This window comes from Danio rerio, chromosome 11 (genome assembly GCF_052040795.2).
Source record: "Danio rerio strain M-AB ecotype USA chromosome 11, GRCz13ab, whole genome shotgun sequence".
In the NCBI taxonomy this organism is placed as follows: Eukaryota; Metazoa; Chordata; class Actinopteri; order Cypriniformes; family Danionidae; genus Danio; species Danio rerio.
In genome coordinates this window covers 1,950,096-1,960,450 of record NC_141031.1, presented here as the reverse complement: position 1 = coordinate 1,960,450, position 10,355 = coordinate 1,950,096, and the positions used below count along the sequence as shown (strand labels likewise).

The window sequence follows — 10,355 nt, the reverse complement described above, 5'->3', positions numbered from 1 at the left end:
TATGCAGATCCAAACACTTACACATTGCTTAACACACACAGGAGGATCAGCAACACACAAATATCTTTCCAGATGAAAACAATTAAAGGATTAAAATGATACAGAATTCATTATTTTCTACATCAATATGCCTCCATGCCTTCTTCATCTCGGAGGGCTTTTTCAGTTTATTCATGACCATCTGTATATGTATAATGTTATTATTATTTGCAGTATTATTGATTATATGCAGATTTATATTTGCTTTAATAAACATAAGTGTAGATTTGTCCAGCTGTGGGGTTTTGGAGACGTCTGCATCACCATATAGGGCATAAGAACAGGACGTGTGTTTGGATGTAACTCAGTGTTTTGAGCACACTTCGTTATTATTGTTCATTTATTCCTTTGCTGGAGATCAGAACTGAATTTAGAAATAGTTTTGAAACAAATCTTTTGCTTAACACACTAAATTAAAAATATGGGCTAATGGATGTGTTCAGTGGAGTGAGTTTCCACCGTTTCCTCACTCCACCAAAGTAAAGGAGCAAAGAGTAAAAGTAAAGAGGCTGAATGGAGGAGGCTCGTTCTTTATCCTTGCGCTGCAGATGCTCTGTTTAACTGTTTTCTCGCCAGTGAAGCGTTCAGTTTTTACACTTTCAAAGTCCGTCATGTAAATAGCAAATGGACCATGGATCGACGTAACTGACTCTTAAAGGAAACGAGAGACGAGACTGATTGGTTTAAGGCTCAAAACACACCCAGAACTCATTAAGAGAATAAGCACAACCCTGTTAGACCATGCGCCGTGGCGCAAAGCGGATTTTTTCATCCTCATAATAGTCAAAGTAGATTTGGATGTGCCCTTAAAGCTTTTGCGCCTTGCTCTTTAGACTTTGCGCCTAGATCGTTAATAAAGAGGCAGATAAGTTAAAACTAATTTTGAATCCAATAACTGATTTTGTCTTTGCAATCATGACAGCATGTAATATTTTACTGGTTATTTTGTAAGATACTATTCAGCTATAAGTGACACTTAATTAGGTTTATAAATATAAAAATAATATAATTAAATATGAAAAAATTAAATATAATTTATTAAGGGGGCTAATGACATTAACCCTAAAAATGTTCGGAAAAAAAAATGCATTTATTCCAGCCAAAATAAAATAAATACGACTTTTTCCATAAGAAAAAATGGTAACACATTACATTAAAAGTCCACTAGTTTAGGTTAGTTAATGCATTTACTAACATCAAGTATAAATGATCTTAAAAAGCACTTATTAATCATAGTTCAACATTAACTACTAATGCAGGATTAACAACTTTGGAGTTGTGCTTGTCAACATCAGTTAATCTAACATAACCTAATGTTAACTTAAATAACATTAACTAATGGTACAAGGATGAACAAACAGAAATAAATGTACTACTAATAGTTTGTTCAGGTTAGTAAATACATTAACTAATGGAGCATTATTCTAAAGTGTTACCGAAACAAATATTACGGGAAACACTGTGAAAATGTCCTGTTAAACAGCACTTGGGAAATATTTGAAAAAGAATTAAACATTTCACGAGGGCGAAACTGTTCTCTTTGACTGCACATCAACATCATTCGGCAAAATTCAATCAATAGTGCACCTTTAATAGTTGAACTTACCTCTCACTGTTTCTAGATCAGCACGTGGCCTTCAGCTTTAAGGAGAATCTTCTGCAAGTGTTCTCAGAGGATGTCAATGTCTTATTTAATGTCGAAAACATTATCATATTACCTAACTCTTCATAAGGCCCACATCCGAAAAACCCTGAAGTGTTACTCTGGGTTATTAATAAGGTCCTGTGAGTTAAGGGTTTTTAGATATTAGTATCAGTATGTTAGTTTTAATGTTATTTATTATTAAATCAAGACATAAACCTGATAATAACAACTTAAACGTAAAAACTTGAGATTAATTACGTTAAATTTTGAATGAAGAATGCACATTTCAAAGACCTTTAAGGCATTTGAACTTAATTAAATGACATTCATATTCCGTTAAATCAAACTGACTCTATTAGATTAGCTCTAAAATGCTTTAAAGTTAAATTTATAATGCAAACTTGCATTAAAAAAAATACATTTTTTGTTTAGTCAGATTCCAGAAATTCCCATGAAAGATCTTAGTAATTTATAAATCCATAAATCTGAAATCTTGTGGGATGTTTCTACGTCACATAAGCATCCTCACCCATAGAAGATATGTTTACTGTAAATAAAAGGCTTGTATGATGGTAAAAGGAATCAGTTATTGATTATTTATTAGAACTATTTAATGATTTAAATGTGTGTCTGTACAAGCGAATAGATTTTGTTTCTGCAAGTGTTGTTCTCTCAGATGTGCAGAGGATAATTGTGTATATCAAGGAAAATCAGGAGAATGTTGAATAGCCAGTGTTTACTCATCAACGTCTGTGATGTTTACTCGTGGTCATCAATGCGAATGAACACCATTTAACTTTAAGAGTTAAAAAAAATACACAGGAAACACTTAATTATTACAGTACTGACTTCACTGTATTCTGAAGTCAAATGAGTGTAAATAATAATAATAATTAATACCTAAAGTTCAATTTCTTCTTAATTCTTCAATGAATCATCAGGAGACATGATTATTAATTCTGTTTTGTGTTTGTTTTGACTCTCAGAGTGCTGGTACGTTGACTTATATGAATCACCACAGTTTGAGATATGAAGTCCTCTTTTATCATCCAACTGAAATAAAAAAAACTCATCTTCAGTGAGTAAATTAGCAGCGAATTTTAAAAGAAGAGGCAGAATTAAACTAATGATGTATTAATATTTGACCTGTGCATCATGATGTTCTCTCGGCTGGTTCAGAAAGTACCAATACTGAGTTTATATTAAGCTCTGTTCTTTTTCCTACCAGTGTTAATTCAGTTTTATTCTATATTATAATGCTCAAGACATGCAATTGAATCACAGTCTGTTGTTAAATAGCGCACTGTAATATAAATACTTTCACATTGTTCTGTCTTTTGAACATGGACTGTCTCTCATGTTCTGCTACCCATACTGTACATCAATGTTTACATGAACTCATTGAGCTCTTCGTATTGTTTTATTTAGGATGTATGAGTGCACAGAAATGTGGAATCGCAGGAAGAGTGAACTTGTAAAGTGAAAATACTCTTGGAATGCATCATGTGTGCTTTTTTTCAGTGTAAAATTATAAATTCAGATGGATAAAGGGAAAAATAGATTGAAACCAATAATGTCATTCCACAATTGTGTATAAATAAAAGGGAATTAACTGAACAACACGAGAGTGATGGCTGTAGATGACATTTACATTCATTCCTTTAGCTTTTATCTAAAGCAACTTTTAAATGAGGATAAAAGAAGCATTTAAAAATATCGGTGAGCAGCAAAATAAAGATGCCATGAGCAGTCTGTGTTAGTTTTCCCAAGCCTATTCACCTGTGCAGCACATTCAGTATTGCACAATGTTTTCCCACAAATATGCAGTGTTTATAAGGTGTCTGGTGCATATAGAGGGGACAACTGTCACCTGCAAGTGGTTTATCAAGCCCACTCACCTGATTGGAGTGCACCAAAAATGCACAATGTATGAAAGTATGGAGTGATGCTGAAAAGGTGTCTGGTGCATACGGAGAGGATAGGAGAGATTATTTCGGTAACACTTTATAATAACTACACACTATAAATCATTTATCAAGCATTAGCAAATAGCGAATTCATTATCTGTTAAGCATTAACTCTACATTAATAAGCGTTAGTAAGCAGTTTATAACTGCAGCTACAAATGCTCTATTCTTGACTTATAAACATATTTCAAATGTGCTTAATAATTGTATTTTCATACTTTGTTAATGATTTATTTTTCATTACTAAATTATCACATTATTTACAAAACAGTTGTATTTAAGAGTAGTTGAGGGTTTCTAGGATCATTCAGAATGAGTTAGTAAATGATTAATAAACTATTGAAATCAACATTTAAATGTCTTATTATTCAGGCATATATTAATGGTTACTATGAATGTTAGTAAATGCCTTATTAACTCAACTTCACCTAGTTTTGTGACCTAATCTAAAGTGAGGACTATGTATGCTTTATAAATCCCTTATAAATGACAAATAAAGGCTCAGTTAAATTCTAAACAGGAGAAACAACATGATTCATTTCTCTTCATTTAAAGATACACAAATGAAACTGTACTTTAACAGAAAAATAAATCTTTGCAACCTGATCTAAAATAAAATCACTGTATAGTTTAAACATCGCATCTCATTATATTGTTAAATTATTATATTGTTGTTGCTTTATCCAGTTTTATGTCGTATTTTGACACTCCTGTAATTTAGCAATGTTTAAACTTTACATTATTTTACTTTTTAGAAAAGATTGCAAAGATTATTGTTCACTTGATTCTGAGCCTTTAATAGTCATTTATAAGGGATTTATAAAGCATGAATAGTCCTCACTTTAGATCAGGTCACAAAACTGCATGAAGTTGAAACAATAAAGCATTTATTAACAAATTAGTATAACTATTACTATATGCCTGAATAATAAGATATATAAATGTTGATTTCAATAGTTTATTAATCATTTACTAACTCTTTCTGAATTATCATAAAAACCCTCAACTACTCTTAAATACAACTGTTTTTTAAATAATGTGATACTTAATTTAGTAATGAAAAATAAACCATTAACAAAGTATGAAAATACAATTATTAAACACATTATATAGGTGCTTATAAGTCAAGAATAGAGCATTTGTAGCTGCAGTTATAAACTGCTTACTAACACTTATTAATGTAGAGTTAATGCTTAACAGATAATAAATTGACTAGATGCTAATGTATGGTAAATGATTCATAGTGTGTAGTTATTATAAAGTGTTACCGTACATTAGCTAGAAGTGTATCCACTACGTAAAACATAATGGATAAGTTGGCGGTTCATTCCGCTGTGGTGACCCCTCAATTTGAATAATAACATCGCAGCTGATGTTCTGTGGATTTGAATAAATGAATCCAACAAAATACAAACAAGATTTTATTAAAAAGGAAATTCAATTTTTCTAAAATGTAAAAACCAAAACATTTTTCTTTTCTCATTCTCATAAAAAACAAAACCAGGAAATCAGAAAAGCGTGGCACAGGAAGACAAATGACATGCAAACAAACCGTTTCATCAGTGACCTGTACAAAACCTGTTACTGTATATAAATAAAAAAAAAACACGTTTAAAGAGACGCCATGTGTTCAAAACTCACAACATCCACATCCCAAACTGCATCTCTACAACTATGCATGGGAAAAAGCCACTAAGCGTTGGTTTCTGAGGCACGTTGTTGAAAGTAAAGCTTCATGAAGGTCATCTTATGGCTTCCTCAACACCTCATGATAGCAGCAACACTTTTCGAAACTGTGAAACGAGCCATTCAAAACTTTACAACATGGGCCCATTCATAAACATAGCCCTATATACATATCTGGAGATCACGAATTATGTAGCCAGAAGTACGTATGGCTGCATTTCGTCTTTAAAACAAACGCTACAGGGGGGGGTATGATGCTGTTTCTTTTCAGGCTTACCCGCTGATTTATTACCTCAGTATGGACGGATTTTCCACTGTTAGCAGTTTGTCCAGTGGCTCACTGCGTACGTCAACAGATTTGAGACACGAGTTAGAGTCCAACGAGGAATCTATTGGTTGGGTTTAAGGAAGGGATGGGCGGGTCAATTGGTGCTTTAGAAAACACTATTGGTTGGGTTTAGGGAAGGTGATGGGCGGGTCAGTCTGTGCTTTTGAAAACACTATGGGTTGGGTTTAGGGAAGGTGGTGGGCAGGTCAATCAGTGCTTTTGAAAACACTATTGGTTGGGTTTAGGGAACGGGGTGGGTGGGTCAATCTGTGCTTTTGAAAACACTTGGTTGGGTTTAGAGAAGGTGGTGGGCGGGTCAATTGGTGCTTTAGAAAACACTATTGGTTGAATTTAAGGAAGGGGTGGGCGGGTCAATTGGTGCTTTAGAAAACACTATTGGTTGCGTTTAAGGAAGGGGTGGGCAGGTCAATTGGTGCTTTTAAAAACACTATTGGTTGGGTTTAGAGAAGGCGGTGGGCGGGTCAATTGGTGCTTTAGAAAACACTATTGGTTGGGTTTAGGGAGGGGTGGGCGGGTCAATTGGTGCTTTTAAAAACACTATTGGTTGGGTTTAGAGAAGGCGGTAGGCGGGTCAATTGGTGCTTTAGAAAACACTATTGGTTGAATTTAAGGAAGGGGTGGGCGGGTCAATTGGTGCTTTAGAAAACACTATTGGTTGCGTTTAAGGAAGGGGTGGGCAGGTCAATTGGTGCTTTTAAAAACACTATTGGTTGGGTTTAGAGAAGGCGGTAGGCGGGTCAATTGGTGCTTTAGAAAACACTATTGGTTGGGTTTAGAGAAGGCGGTGGGCGGGTCAATCGGTGCTTTCGAAAACACTATTGGTTGGGTTTAAGGAAGGGGCCGGGCGGGTCAATCTGTGCTTTAGAAAACACTATTGGTTGGGTTTAGGGAACGGGGTGGGCGGGTCAATCTGTGCTTTTGAAAACACTTGGTTGGGTTTAGAGAAGGTGGTGGGCGGGTCAATTAGTGCTTTAGAAAACACTATTGGTTGGGTTTAAGGAAGGGGTGGGCGGGTCAATTGGTGCTTTTAAAAACACTATTGGTTGGGTTTAGAGAAGGCGGTAGGCGGGTCAATTGGTGCTTTAGAAAACACTATTGGTTGAATTTAAGGAAGGGGTGGGCGGGTCAATTGGTGCTTTAGAAAACACTATTGGTTGCGTTTAAGGAAGGGGTGAGCGGGTCAATCGGTGCTTTTGAAAACACTATTGGTTGGGTTTAGTGAAGGAGGAGGGTGGGTCAGTCGGTCAGTCTGTTGACAGCGGCCTCTGGTGGATTTACATGAGAACAGCAGGTGGGAAAATTTTGAGATCTGAAAAAGCGCACACAGCGGCCTCTGGTGGATTTGCGATAACAAACATTATTTGGCGCTCTCCAGAAATGTATATCGGGGTACGTTTTCAGCATGAGCCTGGTCTGAAACTTTAGCAGCTATTTGTTCAAATAGAAGGCAAACGTCTGAATAGATTCATAGGAACAACTACTGACATCCAAAAGTTTCGATTCAACATTTCGCAGTTTCAAAACCGTGTTTGTTTCATGTCATTAATGGAGGATATATGATTCATCAAGTTCGACAAACAAAAATAAATCTCATTTTCCTTCATGAGGTGAACGCTGTGGTGAAAAACCGGACATCTGACAAACAACATCGACAATAAAATCACACTGGAAAGTGGAGAAATATTGAATTAAAGTCTTCTGAAAGGAACTCATCAGCTCTGTGTTTAGCTTTTAGGAAGATCTGTGATTGTTTTTCACTGTTTCACAGGCGTGTTGTGTCTCCATATCTTTGGTAACTGTATCAAATGACTTCTTTGGGTCTGAATGAGAGCCGTTTCTCTATAAAAACTGATGCATGATGTCATTTCAGACTGATGATCTTCTAGCTCAGAGCTGTGTGTGTTTTCATGTTTACATTGCACAAGAAAGTGAAAATGCAAATCTACGCAAGGTATTTAGCTTAAGGCCGTGGCTTTACATGTATTAAATGTCAAATGCATCAATAGGACAGTGTTTCCCAACCCTCTCAGCAGTCACATGACATCAACGTTATGTTAGATTGAAGTTGTACCCCAGTGTTGTGGGGACGTTGCATTTTGTTTGGGTTGACCTAGAACCCAATGTCCGGCTGACATCAATGTCCAACATCCAACCTAAAACAACCAAATATTAACGTCTAATGATGTTACAGCTTGACATTGTGTGGCCGTTACCACTATGACGTCTATCCGACGATGGATTTTGGTTGCCACACCTGACGAATAAATGTCAGTATTTGCGTTAACATGACATTGATTTAAGATGTTGGCTCCACGTTGGATATTGCTCACTTTCTAACACAACCTAAAATCAACCAAATCTCAACATCATTTGTCATTGTTATTGGACGTCAAAATAATGTTGCCCTTAGACACTGGCTAGACATTGAATTTTGGTCACCTGACATCACAACCTAAATCTAACCTAATATTACATCTTATGATGGACTGCTCCTGAAGGCACACCAACAGTACAGACTTCCCACCTCTCCCTAATCAAACACACCTCAATCAACTCATCAGAACATAAGAAGGGAGACATCCGAACTGTTGGTGTGCTGGTGTTGAGAAACCCTGCAATAGGAACCCCTCGAACTGCGTCATGTGACCTTTAGTGTTGTAAAAGCCCTTGAGTGTGTGTTCAGCAGAGTGTGTGAGTGCTGCTTCCAGAAGTGCCCCTCATTCATCTGCCCTCAGGGAGATTAGTTTAAGTGCTATGATAAGCCTTGAACCAATGGGTAATCAACATTACAGACGTTCAATAGACGATGAATATCTCACCAATAAGAACTACAATCCCATAAAGCACTGCAAAAAGCCCAATTTCTGTGCATTTAAGGACAAACAAAAAAACAAGACAGCACATGGTAAGGCCCAAGCCCAATTCTACCCTCCAGCCCTTCCCCTTATCCCTAAGGTGGAGCTAAAGATCTGCTTTGCTCACTGTGACTCACTAATTGGTGAATGTCCTGCAAAGCATCATGGGTAATGTAGTTTTTCTGCAGAACTACCTATTTCAAACATGATTTCGTTTGAATAAGTTGTATTAATGTGAATGGACGAGTTGAATAAGCCAACTGAACATCCTCAGAGCTCACATTAGCGCTGCTTTCACATGTTTATCAGATAAGAATTGCCCTATGGAGAAAATGAATGGAGAATTTGCTTCTGGAACTGGACTGTTCGCACTATACTGAACAACGAGTCTTTGATATATGACATTTGTAACATGTATCGGGACGTTTTAGTGTACAAAAGGAGCAAACAAACAGTCTTTCTACTGGATTATCAATGATATAAAACCATTTCTTTTTTACATGATCAAAAAAACAACAGTGGAAGTGCATCATTATTGACCAGGACAGAACATTTCAAGTAAAACAACAAACAAACAGCAGAGAGAAAGACATGAAGAATCTCATTTGCACACATAAAAACAACACACACACACACACAACAAAATGCTAGGAATGAGGGAGTTAAAGATGGAGTTCACCCGGAAATTTAGTTTCCTCATCATTTCCTCAAGTGCTCATAAACCTATAGGAGTTTCTTTCTACTGCTGAACACAAAAGAAGAGATTTCGAAGAATGTTAGACACCTGTAACCATTAACTTCCATATTGTAAAAAGATACAATGGAAGTCCATGGTTACAGGTTTTCAGCATTCTTCAAAATCTCTTCTTTTGAGTTCAACAGAAGAAAGAAACTCTTAAAGGTTTGAAACAAGTGAAGGATGAATTAATGATGACGGAATTGTCTTTTTTGGGTGAACTGTCCCTTTAAGAAGAACACAAACCAGGGGAAATCCTGAGGGAGGAGTAAAAGCTTTGCTCAAACAATAAAGCTAACCTCATCCACAAGATAAACACACACACACACACGTTAAAGAGAGAAACGAAGAAAGCAATGACTGCACACACACTGAAAAACTGCAGAAACTCAGCCTTGTTTTCCAACGTCCTCACGTAACACATTGACCCGTCTGATTATTCACACAGAACATGTTTATATTATATGGAAAGATGCATCATGTTTGCTCCACCGACTTGAATCTCAAGTTTTACCTGTAATAAAAGCACTGTGTTCTGCTGCTTTCAGAGGACAGCATATTAAAGTGTACTTTTCCTCACCTCATAGTGCATCTACATACTGTCTCCGGCTTCCAGAAGAGTCATTAATAAAACACTCAATCTGCTTGAATCCAATCAGCAACTATTTTGAACTTTACAAGTGAACAAGCAAGGTTTGGAATGTAAGCAAATCAGATTATATCGATTTATATATTCATCTCAAACATCTCGTTTGAGTTCGTTTAATTATAAAGAATGGAATTAAATTAGTCTTTTACTTATATATATATATATATATATATATATATATATATATATATATATATATATATATATATATATATATATAGTTACAAAAGTTTGGGGTCAGACGAGCTTCTGCCTCTATCAATACTCTACTGTCCTATCCAATAAAGATAAACCCCTTAAAAAAAAAAAAGCTTCCCTTGTTTACCAAGGCTGCATTTATTTAATGAGCTCTAAAAAATAACTGATTAAAAGTAATTTATCAATCAATTTAATCATTTATTCCAGTGATTTTATTGATAAAATTTCAGC

The 10,355-nt window shown here is 35.8% G+C and overlaps 1 protein-coding gene and 2 long non-coding RNA genes across 4 annotated transcripts in view; 2 read left to right on the top strand and 1 right to left on the bottom strand.

The window, feature by feature from the left end:
* rbms2a (RNA binding motif, single stranded interacting protein 2a) overlaps positions 1–10,355 on the bottom strand; it is a 608,287-nt gene that overhangs the window by 555,191 nt on the left and 42,741 nt on the right. The window lies entirely within an intron of this gene.
* Positions 1,430–5,296, top strand: LOC147841619 (uncharacterized). Its single transcript, XR_015502246.1, has 2 exons — positions 1,430–3,680; positions 4,903–5,296. It is a non-coding gene; the product is annotated as an uncharacterized LOC147841619 (long non-coding RNA).
* Positions 5,571–9,174, top strand: LOC147841618 (uncharacterized). The gene is made up of 2 exons (XR_015502215.1): positions 5,571–5,814; positions 6,367–9,174. It is a non-coding gene; the product is annotated as an uncharacterized LOC147841618 (long non-coding RNA).